General features: G+C 36.2%; 1 long non-coding RNA gene across 1 annotated transcript; it reads right to left on the bottom strand.

Moving 5' to 3' along the window:
- Positions 1 to 10,217: 10,217 nt before the first annotated feature.
- On the bottom strand, positions 10,218 to 19,329 carry LOC136809165 (uncharacterized). The gene is made up of 4 exons (XR_010846951.1): positions 19,188 to 19,329; positions 14,631 to 14,692; positions 11,276 to 11,334; positions 10,218 to 11,076 (listed from the first exon to the last, which is right to left on the bottom strand). It is a non-coding gene; the product is annotated as an uncharacterized lncRNA (long non-coding RNA).
- Positions 19,330 to 19,336: the final 7 nt, after the last annotated feature.

Here is a 19,336-nt window from a genome sequence, read left to right on the forward strand (position 1 = left end):
AGTTGGAACCATCTTTGTGTAAATTATTTGGCATTCTGTCGTGCATGGTATCAATCAAATTTTGGGATACTGAACATTGCAACTTCCCTTTCCTGTGTGTTTACATTCGACCTGGTTGATTTGAGAATCTGCGAAATGTGGTGACCTTTCGAGACCGTTCCCAATCCATTTGTGGCCGTAACGCAGCCTTGGCTTGTCTGTCAACCTCCACACACCAATCAGCAGAGTGCTTCCTGCCAGTCCTGCCCTGTTGCGACCTAGATTCCATCAACAACTCCAAGCGTGCTGGGTGAGTCGTTTCCTTTTTAGAGTTTGTTGTCCCATCTATACGTGTCCAGCATTCCCACATGCATCTCTAATAGCACACTGACTATTATTATGCCTCACCCTAGCTGGATTCCCTGCACTAGTTTCAACATGGTTCAACTATCCCGTTTTTTTTTTTTTTTTTTTTTTTTTTTTTTTTTTTTTTTTTTTTTTTTTTTTTTTTTTTTTTTTTTATTTAGACTTTCTCAACTTCAGTTGAGCTATTTGGAATTAAGTGTGTCTGTCAGTGTGTGGGTGTACGTGGGTGCATGTGCAGATGTCGGTCGTCATCTGGATGCATGCTCAGGACCTAGGGGTTGGCTGATTTTGCTAAAGTTTGTACATTTAAGCTCCTTGGGTGAGTCCTTGGGGCATTCTTCTTCATTCTTCTTGGGAGTTGGCTGATTTTGCTAAAGTCTTGTACATGTAGTTCCTTGAGTGAGTCCTTGGGGCATTCTTCTTCATTTTTTTTGGGGGGTGGCTGATTTTGCTAAAGTTTGTACATTTAAGCTCCTTGGGTGAGTCCTTGGGGCATTCTCCTTCATTCTTCTTGGGAGTTGGCTGATTTTGCTAAAGTCTTGTACATGTAGTTCCTTGAGTGAGTCCTTGGGGCATTCTTCTTCATTTTTTTTGGGGGGTGGCTGATTTTGCTAAAGTTTGTACATTTAAGCTCCTTGGGTGAGTCCTTGGGGCATTCTCCTTCATTCTTCTTGGGAGTTGGCTGATTTTGCTAAAGTCTTGTACATGTAGTTCCTTGAGTGAGTCCTTGGGGCATTCTTCTTCATTTTTTTTTTTTGGGGGGTGGCTGATTTTGCTAAAGTTTGTACATTTAAGCTCCTTGGGTGAGTCCTTGGGGCATTCTCCTTCATTCTTCTTGGGAGTTGGCTGATTTTGCTAAAGTCTTGTACATGTAGTTCCTTGAGTGAGCCCTTGGGGCATTCTTCTTCATTTTTTTTGGGGGGTGGCTGATTTTGCTAAAGTTTGTACATTTAAGCTCCTTGGGTGAGTCCTTGGGGCATTCTCCTTCATTCTTCTTGAGAGTTGGCTGATTTTGCTAAAGTCTTGTACATGTAGTTCCTTGAGTGAGTCCTTGGGGCATTCTTCTTTTTTTTTTTTTTATATATTTTGCATGCTTGTTCCTTGGAATCCTAGGAGTGTTTTGTTATTCCCCCTAGAGGTTGATTGGTGCGAATTTTGCACACAAGTTCTTGAGTGTATCCCTGGGTGTGCTTCATACTCTATTGGATTTTGGGCGTGGGGTTACTGGTTTTTGTCCTAAACTTACAAAAATGTGGGCAGGCTGGAGACCTCGAAATTGTCTGAATCCGCTTCAATTTCGAGCACATTGCGCTTTGGGTGAATTCACTGGGGCGTTTCCCAATTTTTCAATTTTGCAATTTAGTTTTAGGGTCACCAATTAAAGGCTGAGAACTAAGTCGAAATTTGGACATACTGGGGATCTCTGAAGTGTTTGAAAGGCAAAAATTTGCAATCATGGTCCTTGGGTGAATCCCTGGGTTAGTTTTTCTTCATTTTCAATGTGATATGATTCAAGGGTGTTTTCACACCCCATAACGCCAATATATAACACCATTACTTAGTTTACTTAGTTTACAGGATACTTTAGAGTGATTCGATTTGGCTGGAGTTTTGCATATTGCTCCTTGGGTAATTCCTCAGTCCTAATTAGCATGCGGGTCTACAATTGGCCTCTGGGAGACTATGAAGATGCCGAAGCTGAGCTGGTGTTGTAAGCACCTCCAAAACTGTCCATTGGGGGATAATTACCGTGCTCATAGTCAGTTTAAGAGGCATATTACATTTTGTCGCTATCCTTTTATGCGAGATTCTTTCTAATTCATGAATAAACTTGATTTACCACAAAACTTTTCATTTTCGTCATGCTGTCCCACAGCTCAAAATTTCAACTTTTCATGCCGTCCCGCGGTTAAATTTTCAATCTTATCATGCTGTCCCGCAGTTTAACTCTTCAATTTATCATGCTACCCTGTGGCTTGAATTTTCATTTTCACCACATCATCTCGCAGCTCAAGTTTTAAAATTTTCATGCCGCCCCACAACTTAGATTTTCAACTTTATCATGCCAAAAATTTTAATTTTATCGTGCCGTCCCGCAGCTCAACTTGCCAACTTTATTATTATGCCGTCCCGCGGTCTAGCTCTTCAATTTTCATGCCGTCCCGTAGCTTAATTTGCAAATTTTATTATGCCGTCCCGCGGCTTAGCTCTTCAATTTTCATGCCGTCCCGCGGATCAAAATTTCAATTTTATTATGCCGTCCCGCGGCTCAAGTTTTCAATTTTTCGTGCCGTCTCACAGCATCATGTGTTCTTTTTAATCACCCTTGGCCTTACCTCTGGTTTAGGCAACGACCCTACTCATCGTATCTACTCCTAAGACCTGTCTCGGGACCCATAGCGATCATAAACGTTCTATGCGTAATGGAGATCCTATGTTAGATTTGGCGGTGGTTTTGGGGGTGTGGGTTACTTCGTAACCCCTTACACTTATAGTTAGCGGCTAGTTTAGATCAAGTACACACTGCCTCACGGGCACACACGACAAGTCCCCCCGGGACTTTAAGGTCACGACATACCGTAAGTCCCAACGGTATTAAGCTAAGGACACTACACTGCCACGCAGTACCCGCTACGAGGTCGCTCACAGCTCCCGGCTACGCACCTCAGCCGTCCCGCGGCACCCTCAGTGGCTGTCCCGCAGCCCTAGGCGTTTAAGTTATCAGTTATATTGCATGGTACATCCCCAACGTCACCCCAAATCCTACATCAAGACGCAGCCACGCAGCAACGCAAAAACTTAAATTACATTTTCATTTACATTCAACTCGTTTCGACAATAAATATTTCAGAACGCAATACTTTGTCTCTATTTCTCTTGTTTCCACTTTGGTTTTTTGTTCGATAATTATTGAATCAAAAAACTCTACATTACGGCCATCTGACGTAGAAATTAATTAGAGCTAAGCATTAGCTCATGTTAATTTCGAGGAAGCGACTAACGCTACGCCCATCACGGCTCTTACGCCCTTACGCATCAAACATACGCCCGCTTGGTGGCCATCTTGAATTTTAGCCTATAAACCGTGACCGAAAATATCGAAACACATTCTTTTAAAATCATAATGTTTTGGAATTTCCCACCCGCCCTTACTTGCCCAAAATAAAGATAAGCACCGGCTCTTACTTTCTTTGCTTTCTTTTGTTTTGTTTTTCTCTCTCGTTTCTTAGGTGACGTCGACCGGCCAACGACGACGGCCAATCAACGATGTCAAGGCGCTTTTTGGTCCCAAGGTTTTACCTCATTTTCATACGCGGAGGATGTTTAGTCCAGGGACCGCCTAGTTTGGGATGTGCCATGTATCATCAGGGGGGTGTGGGTTACTTCGTAACCCCTTACACTTATAGTTAGCGGCTAGTTTAGATCAAGTACACACTGCCTCACGGGCACACACGACAAGTCCCCCCGGGACTTTAAGGTCACGACATACCGTAAGTCCCAACGGTATTAAGCTAAGGACACTACACTGCCACGCAGTACCCGCTACGAGGTCGCTCACAGCTCCCGGCTACGCACCTCAGCCGTCCCGCGGCACCCTCAGTGGCTGTCCCGCAGCCCTAGGCGTTTAAGTTATCAGTTATATTGCATGGTACATCCCCAACGTCACCCCAAATCCTACATCAAGACGCAGCCACGCAGCAACGCAAAAACTTAAATTACATTTTCATTTACATTCAACTCGTTTCGACAATAAATATTTCAGAACGCAATACTTTGTCTCTATTTCTCTTGTTTCCACTTTGGTTTTTGTTCGATAATTATTGAATCAAAAAACTCTACATTACGGCCATCTGACGTAGAAATTAACTAGAATTTTTAACAAAGAGGCTGGGATTTGCGGCCTCTCGAAAAGTGAAGCCTTTAGGTTTGGAAGGATTTCCTACCAACAAAGTCACGTGACTAAAACATGCAATTTCACCGGTTTGAGAGATGTGAAATAGCGTTTGCCGCCTACTTTTTTTGTTCTCGCGCTCCGAAAACAATTAAAATGCTAGATCCTACTTTAATCGTAGAAATTTTAGCGAGACTAATTTTAGCGTTTTAGCGAGTTTTCCCTATTTTCGCTAAAATAAATCTCGCTAAAACACGCCGAATCGCCAGATCGCTAAAATTTATCCCTCGCGAAATTTCTGATTATATTGCCTTGATACATTTTTATCAATAGGAAGGGTTTCAGTGCAAAGAAATGCTAGAAAACGAATTCAATCAATAATGTAATACGAGTGCCTATCTAGGCCCTTCAGGCTTTACAGATATCTGTGATTGCGCCCCGTCCGACACTATAAAAATCCAAAGTTCCGACTTCGGCTAGTTCGAAACACGGGTCACGGGTCACGGGTTACGGGGCACGGGGTACGGGTCACGGGTCACGGGGCACGGGGCATACAATTTACAGACCGGAAAAAATATAACGATATCATGACGTATAATTCATTACACGTACTACATAACACATATAATAGTACTAATACTACTAGTATAGTATGTCTGAAACAATTATATACGAATAGTATTATCATGAAAATTTTTAAATAATATGTCACCCACAAATTTTGACAAAATGATATTGAATGACAAAAATATTGTCAAAATCATGAAATATAAGGCCTCTGAACCAATTTACAGCAAAATGTTTTTTCATACTCAATAGGATGCTAATCATGTGACTGGATATAGATTGACATGTTTTAAAACGATTAAATGCTGCAAGATAGTGGTTTTAGAGATATGAGTATAATTACGTCATTTTTATTAAAAATTCATAATGGTAGGTGGAAAATATTGACACATTTATAAAATACCATCATTTCTACGTTATTATCCATTAAAATTATATTCATACTCATAGTGATGGAGGGTATATAATGAGATATGATTTAACAATAGTTGTACTATCATTTTCTGGAGAAAGCTCGGTTTTGAGGTGATGGGAATTGTAATATGTATATTACTTACGTATAACATATAACATGCATATAACACTAAAAGTGTATTATTGATAATATAAGCTTATTATATGTATGTAATATGTTGCGGTGTTTTCTGGTCTGCATTATACACGACGCAAACTTCGAAAGCACGTGGAAAGCACGTGGTTAGGTTTTAGCGTTTTAAATAGTCATACGTGGATAAAATACCTTAAAATTGATTTTTTCGATAATTTTTAGTGTTTTTAAAACATTTTCTGTTTGAATTACTTTGATCTGAGCTGCCCCGTCACCCCATGCCCCGTGTCCCGTGCCCCGTAACCCGTGCCCCGGACCCGTGACCCGTGACCCGTGTTTCGAACTAGCCGGTTCCGACTTTGAGGTTGGGCCCCTAAAGCCAACTTTTCTTAAATTTTGGGAAGCCTATTAGGATTAGGCTTTCAAGAGTCAAGAAATTGGATTTAGCTGTTTTTACGACCCTTCTTTTTTTTTTGGGGGGGGAGGGCTTGAATTAAAGTTTTTGGTTTTTACAACAATTATAGTATAATTTTGAACATGCAAAAAGGCACCCTTAAAGGCGGTGCTTCCTTTTTGCTATAAATTATCTTTGCGCAAATTTGATTGGTCCTTTATTTCTAATTATGTAAAAATGCTGTCAAAATTAATTTGACTGAAATCCGCCAAATTAAGTTCCCGCAAAAATTTCTTTTTTCCGCCATCCGCCAAATTAAATTCCCGCCAAATCAAACATTTTTAAAATATGATCTCTTTTAAGGTGTTTTTGCTATTTTTTCGCTGTTTTGACGCCATCTTAAGGCTAAATTTTTAAGGGACCGCCAAATTAAATTACCGCCAAATTTAGTTTTTTCGTCCATCCGCCAAATTAAATTCCCTCTGAAAAAACTTTTTTGGCCATCCGCCAAATTAAATTCCCGCCAAAATTTCTTCCTTTAAGGTATTCTCCACATTATTTTATAGATTCGGACTATTTTACTGCCGGACTAGAAAGTGTCGGACTAGTGACATGCACCTGTCTGTGTAGACGCTTTTCGGCAAAAAAAACCGTTTGCGAATTTTCTTCTTCGGCTTTGGGCTTTTTTCTTAGATAGTGATTCGTTATAGTCTACTGTCTGTGTATGGTGCGATTTCGTGACTGTGCAAAAATTATCGTGCGTAGTAGATTTTTTCATCGGTTCTTCTTTTTTTTCCGTTTTTCTTTCTCCTCTTTGAAGTAACCGTCCCCGACACCTATTGTGTCTTGAATGCCGGTTACTTTATTGGACTATTATCGTCTATTACTTCATTCGAAATGTGTTTTGGTATAAATTTGTGTGAGACATTAGCATATAGTCACTCCACGGTCTGAAGTCAAGAGGATCAAAAGTACGCACGACAAGAGGAGAACTGACAACTTTAAATAATTAGAAAACAGAAACACAGAATGGGCTCTGATCAAAGTTTACCAGGTAAGTTACCAAATTATTACAATTCTTTCTACACGATGCTTCTTCTGCTTTATCGGGGGGTGTGAATAGTAAAAATGGGTCGTGGAGCTAGGTAGAGAAAATAATTTGGAGAGTATGCATTTACTAACTTTTTCCCATTTATCTGATTTTCATCAGATTCAGACCCTGGATCTGGATGGGCATTCGGGCGGCGAGTTCGACAAGAATCTAAATGACATTAGATTAGGAAAATTAGGGGAATAAAAACTAGGTAGGAATAAATGAGGAAAATAATCGTTCTTTTCACGTCCCTTGCCTTTTGTTTGACCCTTTTTCAAATAAATATTTTATCGTTAAGGGTATTTCATTTGTTTAATCGATTTTAATAATAATTAATAATTGATTTTTTTTAGAAACGGCCACTGTTGAAGTCCACCCTGTTGTAGCGCAGCTGCAAATTCGAAATGAGACCGAGGAAGACGTGGATGTCACACTGAAAAGCCCGTCTCTCTTGGATTCCGAAAAGAAATATCTGGTAAAGAAAAAACGAATCGCTCCGAACACGACAATAACTACGAGAATCCGTGTGAGGTCATCTTTAAACCCTAAAGAAGTGCATGTATGGGCACACGATAGAAGGAAGGAGGAAAGAATCAAGGTCAATCGGAACGACAAGTTGATCCTTGACATGGAAACTGACGATTTGATAAAGTTGACATTGACCAATAGACACTGATCTGATATTTAATGATGCTTTACTTTTACTTTATCGTAATTTTGCTCAACGATTTCTTTTTTTGCCAATCGGCATCGTTTTCTTCTTAATCACTGAGAGTTTTGCCATTGTTTTATCAACTCAAAATCGATGCATCAGCGGAGGAGGGTGTACCATTCAGTATTTTACAATTTGAAAGTTTTTGTTGACCCTCAGAAAATTTTAATGTTTGATTCACCTTATTAAATTGAATTTTAAGACACGGAGGCTAATTTACAATCGTAGATGTTGTTCAATTTCATGTTAAAGATGTAAAGTAATCCGTAGTTTATCACTTTTGTAAACTTATTTATCATCGCATATTTTTTGCTTAATTTATGTATACTATACTACACCTGACTACACGGTTTCGATTATTTTCCCACTCATGTGGGGTAAACTACTCCCAAAATAGGTGTGCGAGATTTTTTTTTTCTTTTTTTTTTCGTGATATTTTTTCTTGAAATTAAAACATCCACCCTCTTAAACGCCCAGAGTGGGTTTCTAAAAAAATCGACTTTAAAAGATGCTGCAATCGTCCACTAAATATTTGAGACAAAGGGGGTGTAATTTTGAACACCACAATTGATTTTAAGCACCTTAAACTACAGCTGGAAAGTAGAGTTTTAACGATTTAACATGAGACTTACGACTTACAAGACTTAGGACCTTAGGATCTCAGGATTTAAAAGCTCAAATTTGCTCGAATGAGGCTTGGAATATAATAGCCTAGAAGCCACCAAACCCCTCTAAAATCGAAATATTCAATGGAAGAAAGTGGAAGTGCTAAAATAGCAATTCTCGCCCGAACTTCAAATTCTGAAAAACGTTAAAGTACACTAAAATCTTAATATATTTCGAGGGAGATTGTGGAAAGATGATACCTTATATCGCAGAAAAAAGGTTGGAGTTTTATTTAGTCGGGGAAAAATTTCGTCACCCCCTCAAATAATTATCGTTACTTTTCCCCGATACACTCATTTCGTTTTATAAGCATAACGTTTATAAGCATACTGAAGCTCAAATTTCCAGAAAAATTAAGCATATGCTAAGCATACCTTTTTAATAATTTCCAAAACTTCAGAAAATAACAGAAGAATGAAGGACAGAATTACAAACAAAATTGGTGATTTTATTTTTGTTTAATCTCTTATAAATAACACAACTTATAATAACAACAACATTCGAAAACAATAGAATGTCTTCATTTCTCTCAAGATTAAAGATAGGGGAAATGCGCGAAATTTTTTAACCCCCTTTATAATTTTTTTACCAAGCATAGGGTTAAGCATAGTCGAGGCTCAAAATTGAGCTTTACTTAAGCATAGTGAGCTTCAGCCTAAATTTACCGTATGCTTATAAAACGAAATGAGTGTAAAGCGAGACCAATTTAATTTGTTGTTCTACGGGCAGATCATTAGAAAAATATGGGTCGGTCGGTTGGTAAAATAAGAGTAAATTTTTCATTTATCAGGGTTGGTAAAGTACCGAAAATGTTTTACAAAAAATATCTGGATCAAAAATTCACTTTTTTTTTATCTTCGATTAAGACCATAATAAAATCTTAGTGTATGGAATGCTTGATTTTATAAATTTTTCAATTTCTTGAATTAATTTTCAGCTTTATTCAAATTTGATACTTACAAATAACTAGTGTGTAAAATATATTGTAGTGGAAATTCAATATTGTTATTATTTTGATTTTATCAAAAATAGGGTCGGTCGGGAACAACAAATTAAATTGGTCTCGCCTAAGGTATAATTGTAAAGGTTAAAAGACGAATTTTATTATCATCTTTGAAAATCCCTAAAAACCCTAAACATCCCAAAATCCCAAATGTTTTTCGATTTTGAACACTTTTTTGGAAGTGATTTATCTCTCGATCTTGGGGGGGGTATACGTCGTTTCTGATTTCCGAAATACCGAAAATTTTGCCATGATTTTTTTCTCAATTCTGATACCGAATATTTATACTATTTTTTCGTCATGTTGATTTAATTTCACAAAGTCAAAAAAATTTTTTTATTTATAAATAGGTACAGAAATTTCGTTTAATAGGGACCGGAAAGTGACTTTTCCGCGCTTTTTTAATCACCAAAGAAAAAATTTTCATACCTCAACCAAAATTGAAATCAAATTTTTTACACCGAATTCAATTTTGTCCCTTATTATTATTAAAATGTTAAGTTACCAAACCAGAACCAGAACTAGTCTAAATACACTCTTTAACATACTGAAGCTCAAATTTAAAAATTTAAATGTATCGAAAGTTTCCAAAAATCTCATAAAGCCAGGGTTGCATTTAGTCACTTTCACTTTCATTTTGACAAGGTTTAAAATTCATCTCAAATTGTCGCTTAAAAATTAGAAATGCGGAGTAAAATCAATAAAAAGGGTACATACATGAGCAAAAAGTCGAATTATATTTTATCCATTAGATATTTCGATAAAAATATCAAAGATCAAGACCTGTCCACTTTTGACAAAAAGAAGTAGGCTACATTTTAAACTGGGTGTACAACAGGTTAGATTTTAGAAATATCGAAAGCATCCAACGAGGATCTTTTTTTAAATATCTGTTTCCCAGACATAGCCTTCCTGGAAAATTTGATCTGTTGGCCGAATATTTCAAAAATCTTATTCCTAGAAATGAAGATCTGTGTTTCTCGCAAAACCTAAATTTTTAATCTCAAACTATCTTTCCTAGAAAAATTTGATCTGTTTCCACAATTTTCAGAATTAAAATTTTGATCTGTTTTCCCAAATAGGATATCTGTTCCCCTCTTCTGGAAATGTTCATCTGTTTCCCTTTCTTTCTGTTATTGATATCTGTTTCCCCCATAAAGTTCAATCTGTTTCCAATGCAACTTTTTGGATTTTTTGTAAACATATATCTGTTTCCCAATTTATTATGTCATCTCCTAGAAATATTGATCTGTTTCTCTCTGATGACGTCATCAGCTGGAGCGGGAAACAGATAGTTTTAACGAAAAGGTCTCTCCTAGAAAATCGGATCTGTTTCCCCAATTTTCAAAAAAAGCTCTCCTGGAAAAGGGAAACAGATATTTCGGGGAAATGGGCTCGTTGGCTGCTTCTGAAATATAACCTGTGATATCCCCGGTTTAAAATGTAGCCTACTTCTTTTTAGCAAAAGTGAAAAGTGGGCTGAGGCGAACTAAATTTCTTGATAAAAAATTCAACCAAAATCCAATTACCATGTTGCTTCGAATAAACGCCCCCTTCCGACTTGACGAGTTTTGTGATTTTAATGAAAATTTTGGACACTGAAAAAAAAACAATATACGCCCAGTTTATTCGAAGAAATACGGTGATCGCAAGCTAGACAATAAATTAAAGATAAATTAAAGTCATTGAAAAAGTCTCTGTTGGATTGAGATTGCCGTCTCGGAAAACACAGGTTGTGTTTTTTTGCTTTCTTCCCAAGTGATCTTACGAAAATCGAGCAATTCAGTTCCTCTGGTATCAGTTTGTTCGATGGTATCACGTAGTGATAATAAAAGTTTCTTTGAGCTTCGGTTATAGCTGTAATGAAAAAAGGAAAAACCGTGAAATTAATGACTCACATTATTTTCTGCATTCTTATTCTAAAATCCCATTTCCCCATAGGAAAATTACTTCGCACCTTTTCGGAATACCCCAAAATTTTTCTGAAAAAAAAAATTCTCCAGCAGAAAGGGGGGGGGGAGGGACTATGTAAAATAAATCGAATATAAAATCATACCAACTTCATCAATTGCGAGATCTTTGAATTTCGATTAAATGTCCATTAATGCTTGATTACTAGGGTAAAAATAAATAAATATCAGATTAGGGATTGTAAGAATGTAATAATTTTGCTCAGACATAAGTGTCCAGAGCAGTGTCCAGGGCAGTTTCTACCACTCCCTCACATGACACAGTGTGCCCAAAACATGAAAAATTGGAAAAAACCTCATATCTCAATAATTATACGTGCTATGCTTTAAAACGACCCCTCGTCGGAATTTGATTCAAAGCGGGGGAATAAAATAAAAATAGGGGGTTGTTCAGACCCCTCCGACACCCAAAATGTATCTCAAAATAATTTGCAGCCGAGACAAAAATCGCTGCAACTTTTGATAGAATTCGAAACGTTGAAAAGATATTTGTGAGTGGAATATTATCAAGCAAAAAATTTGGAAAATGAAAAATGAAAAATGAAGAAGAAAACAGTCAACTTCTTGTGGAAATGTGTTATAATCTATTTTCAGAGGAATGATTCTTCAATCTTAGCAGGCATCTAGGGTAGTCAAACACCTGCGGCCACCTTGAGCAAAAATTCTATTTTAGCTTTTTATTCAGATTTTTACGACAATAACCACTGTGAAAATGGCTGTATTTTGACTAAATTTTGCAGAAGAATCAAATCTTGAGCCACTTTTTGACTACCTTAAGGGAAGAAATTTTTGCAAGAAGAAATTTTTGCGGAATTTAAAAAAAACTTTGGCCATTTTAAGAATATGGCTGAAAATTGCTCAAAAAAATAATTTTTGCTCAGAATGGTGTCTTAAGAGGAGCCCCAGGACCTTAAAATCACTTCAAAACTCTATGTTTTGCTCAGAATGGTGTCTTAAGAGGAGCCCCAGGACCTTAAAATCACTTCAAAACTCTATGTTAAATGGCCATTTTTTATGGTTTTGAGTTAAACTTTCAGAAAAAACTCAAGACAAGGCTTCTCAGCAACTTTCAGCTTGAGGATTTTTCGAGTCTGGGTACACTGTGCATAGTGGGTCTTCAGCCCCCACTATAAAAATGTCCTCCACCTCGATAGCTTTACACCCACGTGAAAATTGAGCAATACTCAACCACGACCTTCTTAGCCGACCCCACCTGAATTTAAAAAAATATCAACCCACCTAATTCAAAAGAAGTTGAAATATGTTTTGAAGGAGAAATTATCTTTATACATAATATGAATTGAAGTAAATTCCCCCCATCTATTGCAGGCAAATTCTTACGTTGGGATACCCTTAAACTCTGATTTCTTGGATACTTGTTATCTAAATGGTGATAACTAGTGACAGATTGAAATTTCACTCCATACAAATAAACTTATCTGCCTTTATAGGGTCACCCACACCTAAAATTTGTCGACATCCTAAATGCTACCCGTTTCAAAATCTCTAAAAACCTTCGAACCTTCAACCTCCCCCTTAAAAAAAAAGAATGGAGGGATTCCCACTATGGCCCTTTATACCTATCCTCCCTTTTTGCAAAATGTAGCTACCCCCAAGAAAACTGCCCTTTTTCAGAACCTTTGCCAAGATATGTCTTGCCCATAACAGTCCATGTTATCCCCTAGTTCAAATAATTTCATCAATTTTTGAAAGGTTTACTTATAAAAAGTCAAAGATGTTTACCTTACTGGCCCTTTTTACACCGGCTCTTATTGGTGTTATCTTTTCGCCGCTGACGTAATAAGGGTCGACGTAAGGGGTCTGAATTAACAGCCGGGATAAAATTGAAAAACATTCAGCTTTGGCCAGCGTAAAGGGGGTCGGCGTAAAAAGGGCTGATAAGGTATAAAGATTACAAGGGCTGTTGCACTTTGTTATAAAGTTTTCTAAGAATCTATACACCTCTTTGAAAATCTACCCCACCCTTTATTAAGTATTTTTTCCTACCCCCACCCTTTGCTTATTTTTGGGACAGGCTGTACTCCCTATATAAAGAGGGGTTCACACTGGCTCATTCGCCAATATATTTTATGGGGATAAAATTTTGCAAGGATAGAATTTTGTGCATTTCCCGGATTTGGGTGTTACCCAGTGTTATCTGCCAAATTAAATCCCAATGAAAATTGGGAAAGACCTTATTCTGAAAAGCATTTTTTGGAAAAACTCACAAAACATTGAGAAACTACTTTTTAAATGTTTACTGGGAGTATTTGAAAAGAATTAGGTAAAGAAAAGGGGATTGAATCCCTTTACACCTCATCAGAAATACCATCTCCTGTCGTTGTTGCTACGCAACACTTTTTGGGAGGTAAACAAAGCGCGATATTGCGGTTTTCTGGCAAAAAGCTTTACAAACCACCCAAAATATTGATGCCAAAAGAGCCCCCAAATCAACTGAAGAACCACCAAAGTTGTTGTTTTTCTCTTTCTTATAGCTTCTGCTAGCATCTTGAAGGCTTTGTCTTGTTTGTTTTTTTCAAATTCACTGAAATGAGGTGTATTTTTAGGAACATACAAACAAGCCAGATATAAGCAAATGAGTTCTTGTTTTTACCGCCGCTACTTGCGCTACCATTTATGTTTACCTCCCAATTTCAACGGATCCATTTTATCGCGATTTTTTTGTGGAATTTCCGAAGGGGTGTATTTCATTTGTGCATTTCAGATGCCTTGTGCCCGCACATACCTGTCAGTCATTTTGCTTGGCTGCCCCCCCCCTCCCCCGGGTCTGGAGGATACTTTAATGTTCACCTTTCAAGGCCGTATCAAATTTCATGGTTCTTGAAGTTTTTCCCATCCACTAAAATGTTAAGATTTTGAAGAGGTTTACTTTCGCTGATGCAACAGAAAGGAAATAACAAGACCTCCAATATTGTATGCTTTCCTTAATGGCACCCTTAACACAAGTTTCCAACTACAAAACTTTTGTTGATTTTCTGGTATCTCCAAACACATTTTTTATTTTCTCAACCATTAATTCAAGTTTAAAAACAAACATTTTATGTTATTTTTTTTTCTCCATCATCCGGTCTAAAGGTTCCTCTTCAATGTCTGTAAACCAAAAAAATACCTTCCAAACCAGAAAATGGAAACATCTTTTGTCCCTGAGACACTTAGCCCATTATTCTTAAATTTTGCCAAAAATATGCATACTTTTTAGAAAGTGATTCAGCCCATTGTAAGTTAACCAATAATGCACGATTTTTCAACTGCTAAGTAATAAATTTGCTGCAAATGGTACGTATGAGCTTTGTCAGAACTTTTTTGCCATGCTCTCCTTCTTTCTCCTTTTCAGAATCTACCTGAAATGAAACATTTGCCACCCCCTTTGGGTACCCCAGCAGTAATATTCCATTAAAACCCAAGAAACAATAATTTTACCATTTCTCCAAGTTGGACGTCTTTTGAATGTTGATTATCCATGAAAATAAATCACTTGATCACTAGAGTGAAAAAAAATTAATACAAATATTTGATTTAAACTTTTTCTTCAATTTGAAAAAATTGTATCAACGAAACGTAGTTTAAAAATGCTATAGTAGTTTATTCAAAGGAACATAAATTTACTAGAATGTAACAAATCACAATTAAAAGTAGGCAAGACAAATTCAAAACAAACTAGTATGCAGAAGCAGTTAAAATAAGTCATTTTTCACTTTCTTCATCCTCTGAAATGTTGTCTGAGTAAGAAATTAAATAAGCTAAATAGAGGAAATTCAATTTCAAAGTATGACAATCTGACAAGTCAGATAACAGTAATAGGAATAGTGCCTCATATTTGGTTATCAATTATTTGAATAGTTTTCTATTAGCAAATGATTTCTTTTTAAAACTCAATTATTAATTTCAGTCCATCTTAAATTTGGCATTTCAAAGAATGCTGTAAAAGCAGTTATCTTATGTGGTAATTTGTTAAAACTATAGAACGTGTAGATTGAGAGGGTTTCCAGGACCTCATGAGTAAACAAAAAAATCAAAATAAAAACAACAATAACTTGAATTTGAATAATAGCAGTAGATTTCCTGTCTGTCTGAAGGTTTGAATTATAATTTTTTGGTTCAAGACTGAAAAGGTTCAGATTTACATCTCCTCAAAAACACCCATAAAAACTTTATTAAATTTTTTTGTTCAGTCCCCTGAAGCCTTGAATGACAAGGTTATTGTTAAAAAGGTTTGACACTATCATTATCAAGGGAAAATAATTCAATAGTACTGGTTGAGAAATACTTTTATTTAAGTATTATCATGAGAACAGATATTTGTGGGAATCCCCCCTGTTGAAAGTCTCTAGGCTTCTGCTCATCCTTTAACGAAAAAGTTTCTTAGAGGCTGCTTAACAGATCCTCTTTACCAAGAAATGTTGCCTTTCACTAAAATCCAATGAAGGAGTATTTTTGCTTTTTCAAGAGTATTCTACATGTTAAGAATTAGAAATTTTGATTTAGATATTTTCAAACCAAGATGAAGGAAGGCCTTAGCGAGAGGAAGGATTTTTGTGTTTCCAAGTTTGCTTTAGCTTTTGGAGGATTTTATTTAGTGTTTAAAGCTTTTCAAAGATAAATTTATGTTCTGTTGTATCTATGGTATGTATTAAGAAAAACTTGGGTCGCAGTTGTTTGAATTAACGATTCAAAATTAGATTTCTTGTTTGTTTTGATTTTGAAGATGTTTTGGTCACAAGAAGTTGAATTTTTTTTCAAGTTACAACAAGGATTTTCAACTTTGGAGTATACAATAAAGCATCAAGTATGTCACATTATTGCTTTACCATACTAGGGATACTGGTTTATCAAGAATATTCTATGATTTTTCTAGGGTTTTTCAAAAAAAAATTCAAGCTCTAATCTTTCAAAGAACTTTCTCTTGCTGTTATGGTTTCTTGTTTTCAGGAGAGGAAAAAATCATGATAATCCTTTTAAAAAGAAAGACCTTTTCATTTAGTTTGTTTTTAACAATAAAGCTTTCTTTTTTTGGTTTGTAGCAAGGGTCTTTGTTTTGATCTGTCCTGACTTCCTGTGTTGTAAAATTGAAGCCATCTCATGTTTAGAACTCAAAATACTTGTTTATACATTGGAAACTGTACACTATTGAATTTTCTTTTACTGAAAAAGGAAACACAAGGTGGAGAGGTAAAGCAGAATTTTTTTTTTTTAAATCAGTCTCTATCTTTTTTTCCCTCTTGAACAAAAGAACTCGTTTGAAACACTGATATCAATCATAACAACTTGTCAAAAATGACAAACCGGCCATCATAAGAGCCACTGTAGCGGGAAACCCGTACACCTCCACACACACCTAATATTCTTGAGGAGTGCGATCAAACACAGGCCATAAATTTAGATTTTACTACTAAAGTTATTCATAGCACTCCTCATCACAGGCCTAAATTACTTTTTAGGAGTGAAATTGATCACACACCTGGAATTTTGAAATGACAAAGCCTGAGAAACTATAAACCTCTTGGCTAAAACAAAAACTACCTCAGTTATTCACCCAAAAAATCGAAACATCTTTGTTTGAAGTTACAGACAGACAGACAGATAAAGAGAAAAACAAAGACAAACATTCTCAAATTATTTCTCATCTAAAGTTATCTAACTTCATGTCTTTGATATACACTGTCGCTTGGTATTGATTTGGTTACAATCTTTTTTGCTTACTTATGTCATTTAGCATAAATCATCTCAAAGGGAAAGTATTGTAGTTCGCAAACGCCTTGGAAGAAGGAGCGCGTCGCTTCATATCAATCCCGAGAGACAATTTTGTTTTTGAAAAAATCACAAGATACAGGCAAGTCGCAAACAACTCTGGAATCCCTAATTTCTTATAAAAATGGGGAAAAAATTCCTGACTAATAATTTAAAAATATATAAATTGTTAAGAAAATTTGAAAAAATAAAAGGAAAAAATAAGCTAGTTCGAGGGGCGCGTCGTCACCACATATCTTGTCTCCCAACCCAAATTTTTAGGATATGAAATAAGATTTTTCAAATCACAGGTAAACCAAGACTGACTCCACTAAGCTGACCAGATCTAACAAAATAATGTTTCATTAAATGTTGACTAACTGTATTGGTTATGAACACACTGTGATGCTTTGTCATGGTTTTGTTATGATCGTTTTGCTTATTAATGCCATTTAGCATGAATCATCTCAAAGGGAAAGTATTGTAGTTCGCAAACGCCTTGGAAGAAGGAGCGCGTCGCTCCATATCAATCCCGAGAGACAATTTTGTTTTTGAAAAAATCACAAGATACAGGCAAGTCGCAAACAACTCTGGAATCCCTAATTTCTTATAAAATAAAAAATGGGAAAAATATTCCTGACTAATAATTTAAAAATATAAATTGTTAAGAAAATTTGAAAAAATAAAAGGAAAAAATAAGCTAGTTCGAGGGGCGCGTCGTCACCACATATCTTGTCTCCCAGCCCAAATATTTTAGGATATGAAAAAAGATTTTTCAAATCACAGGTAAACCAAGACTGACTCCACTAAGCTGACCAGATCTAACAAAATAATGTTTCATTATGCTGACTAACTGTATTGGTTATGAACACTGTGATGCTTTGTCATGGTTTTGTTATGATCATTTTGCTTATTAATGCCATTTAGCATAAATCATCTCAAAGGGAAAGTATTGTAGTTCGCAAACGCCTTGGAAGAAGGAGCGCGTCGCTCCATATCAATCCCGAGAGACAATTTTGTTTTTGAAAAAATCACAAGATACAGGCAAGTCGCAAACAACTCTGGAATCCCTAATTTCTTATAAAAATGGGAAAAATATTCCTGACTAATAATTTAAAAATATATAAATTGTTAAGAAAATTTGAAAAAATAAAAGGAAACAATAAGCTAGTTCGAGGGGCGCGTCGTCACCAATGTATCTTGTCTCCCAACCCAATTTTTTTAGATATGAAATATAATGATCATTGAGTGTACAATAAACCAAGTCACAAAGCACTATGCACTCATACTACAAAATATTAGTTTTTGTATCTCAATTTTCTTATCTATGTCTGCCTGATCATAAAAATATCTGACAAATGAAAATGCAAGTGGAAGTGTAGGTATCTGTCCATGAATTAAAGAAAAGTGTTGATGATAAATTGAAACAAAAAATGAAGTCAAACATTTTAATAAACTTCAACCAATTTCTGATGTTATTTTCCTATTTCTTTGTGTATTATTTAAAGAGTTAAATCATTAAAATGAGACAGAAATTGCAGACAATGTCAGATTAGATTCTCGCTCAACTGAAGTTGAGAATAAACACATATCCCCTGAAAGACTATTTGGGTGAACACTACTTTGGAAGCGTATATATAAACATCTTATGTTTAGCGAGAATATTCCTATGGCTAGTAAAATTTTGAAGCAAAGCTAAATTTTCAGGGAATCTCTCCCTTGTCACCTGTAGTACACATGGCTGCTTCTGTTTCAAAAGTATTTACCTATATAGCTATGAGCAAAAAGCTTGTGCCCATGTCTTTTTTTTAGTTGTTAAAGCATAATAATTTAAGTCAAGTTGTTTATAGGAGATATCTCCTCCTCTACAAAATCTAGGGAGCCACGTGATATATCCATAACATGTGTATCAAATCAAATCAGAAAGGAAATCATTTTGCTAATTGAAAGATAACCATCTTATAATCATTGGCACAGCTCAACCGAGCTAACCAGGTCCAGAAAAAAGATAGACCTGCCGCCACATGCTCCAAGTTTTTAGCACCTCTGCTGACAGAGGTTCATGTTTAGTTCATAAAATCTTCTGGTCTCATACATAATTGCAGTTAAAAAAGTTCTTGACTTTCAAAGATTACTGCAACAATAATAAAAAAAACTGCCAGAGGAGGTTGGTAGGTCTAAAGGATAAAACTATAAAATAACAGTTTTTTCTTGCATTAGAGGTAGAAAAAAAAGTGTGCAAAAACGTACCTGTTCTCACTCTTTACATTGCATTGGCAATCCATTCTGAATGCTACATGTAAGCATAAAAAGATCAGATTTTCTCTGAGAGTTAAAGGTTGCTGGACTGTGGAGCTTCACCTAGTTTGTAGCTGCCACGCTCATTTTTAGTTTCATGC

This window comes from Clytia hemisphaerica, unplaced genomic scaffold (assembly GCF_902728285.1).
Source record: "Clytia hemisphaerica strain Z4C2 unplaced genomic scaffold, Clytia hemisphaerica genome assembly, whole genome shotgun sequence".
In the NCBI taxonomy this organism is placed as follows: Eukaryota; Metazoa; Cnidaria; class Hydrozoa; order Leptothecata; family Clytiidae; genus Clytia; species Clytia hemisphaerica.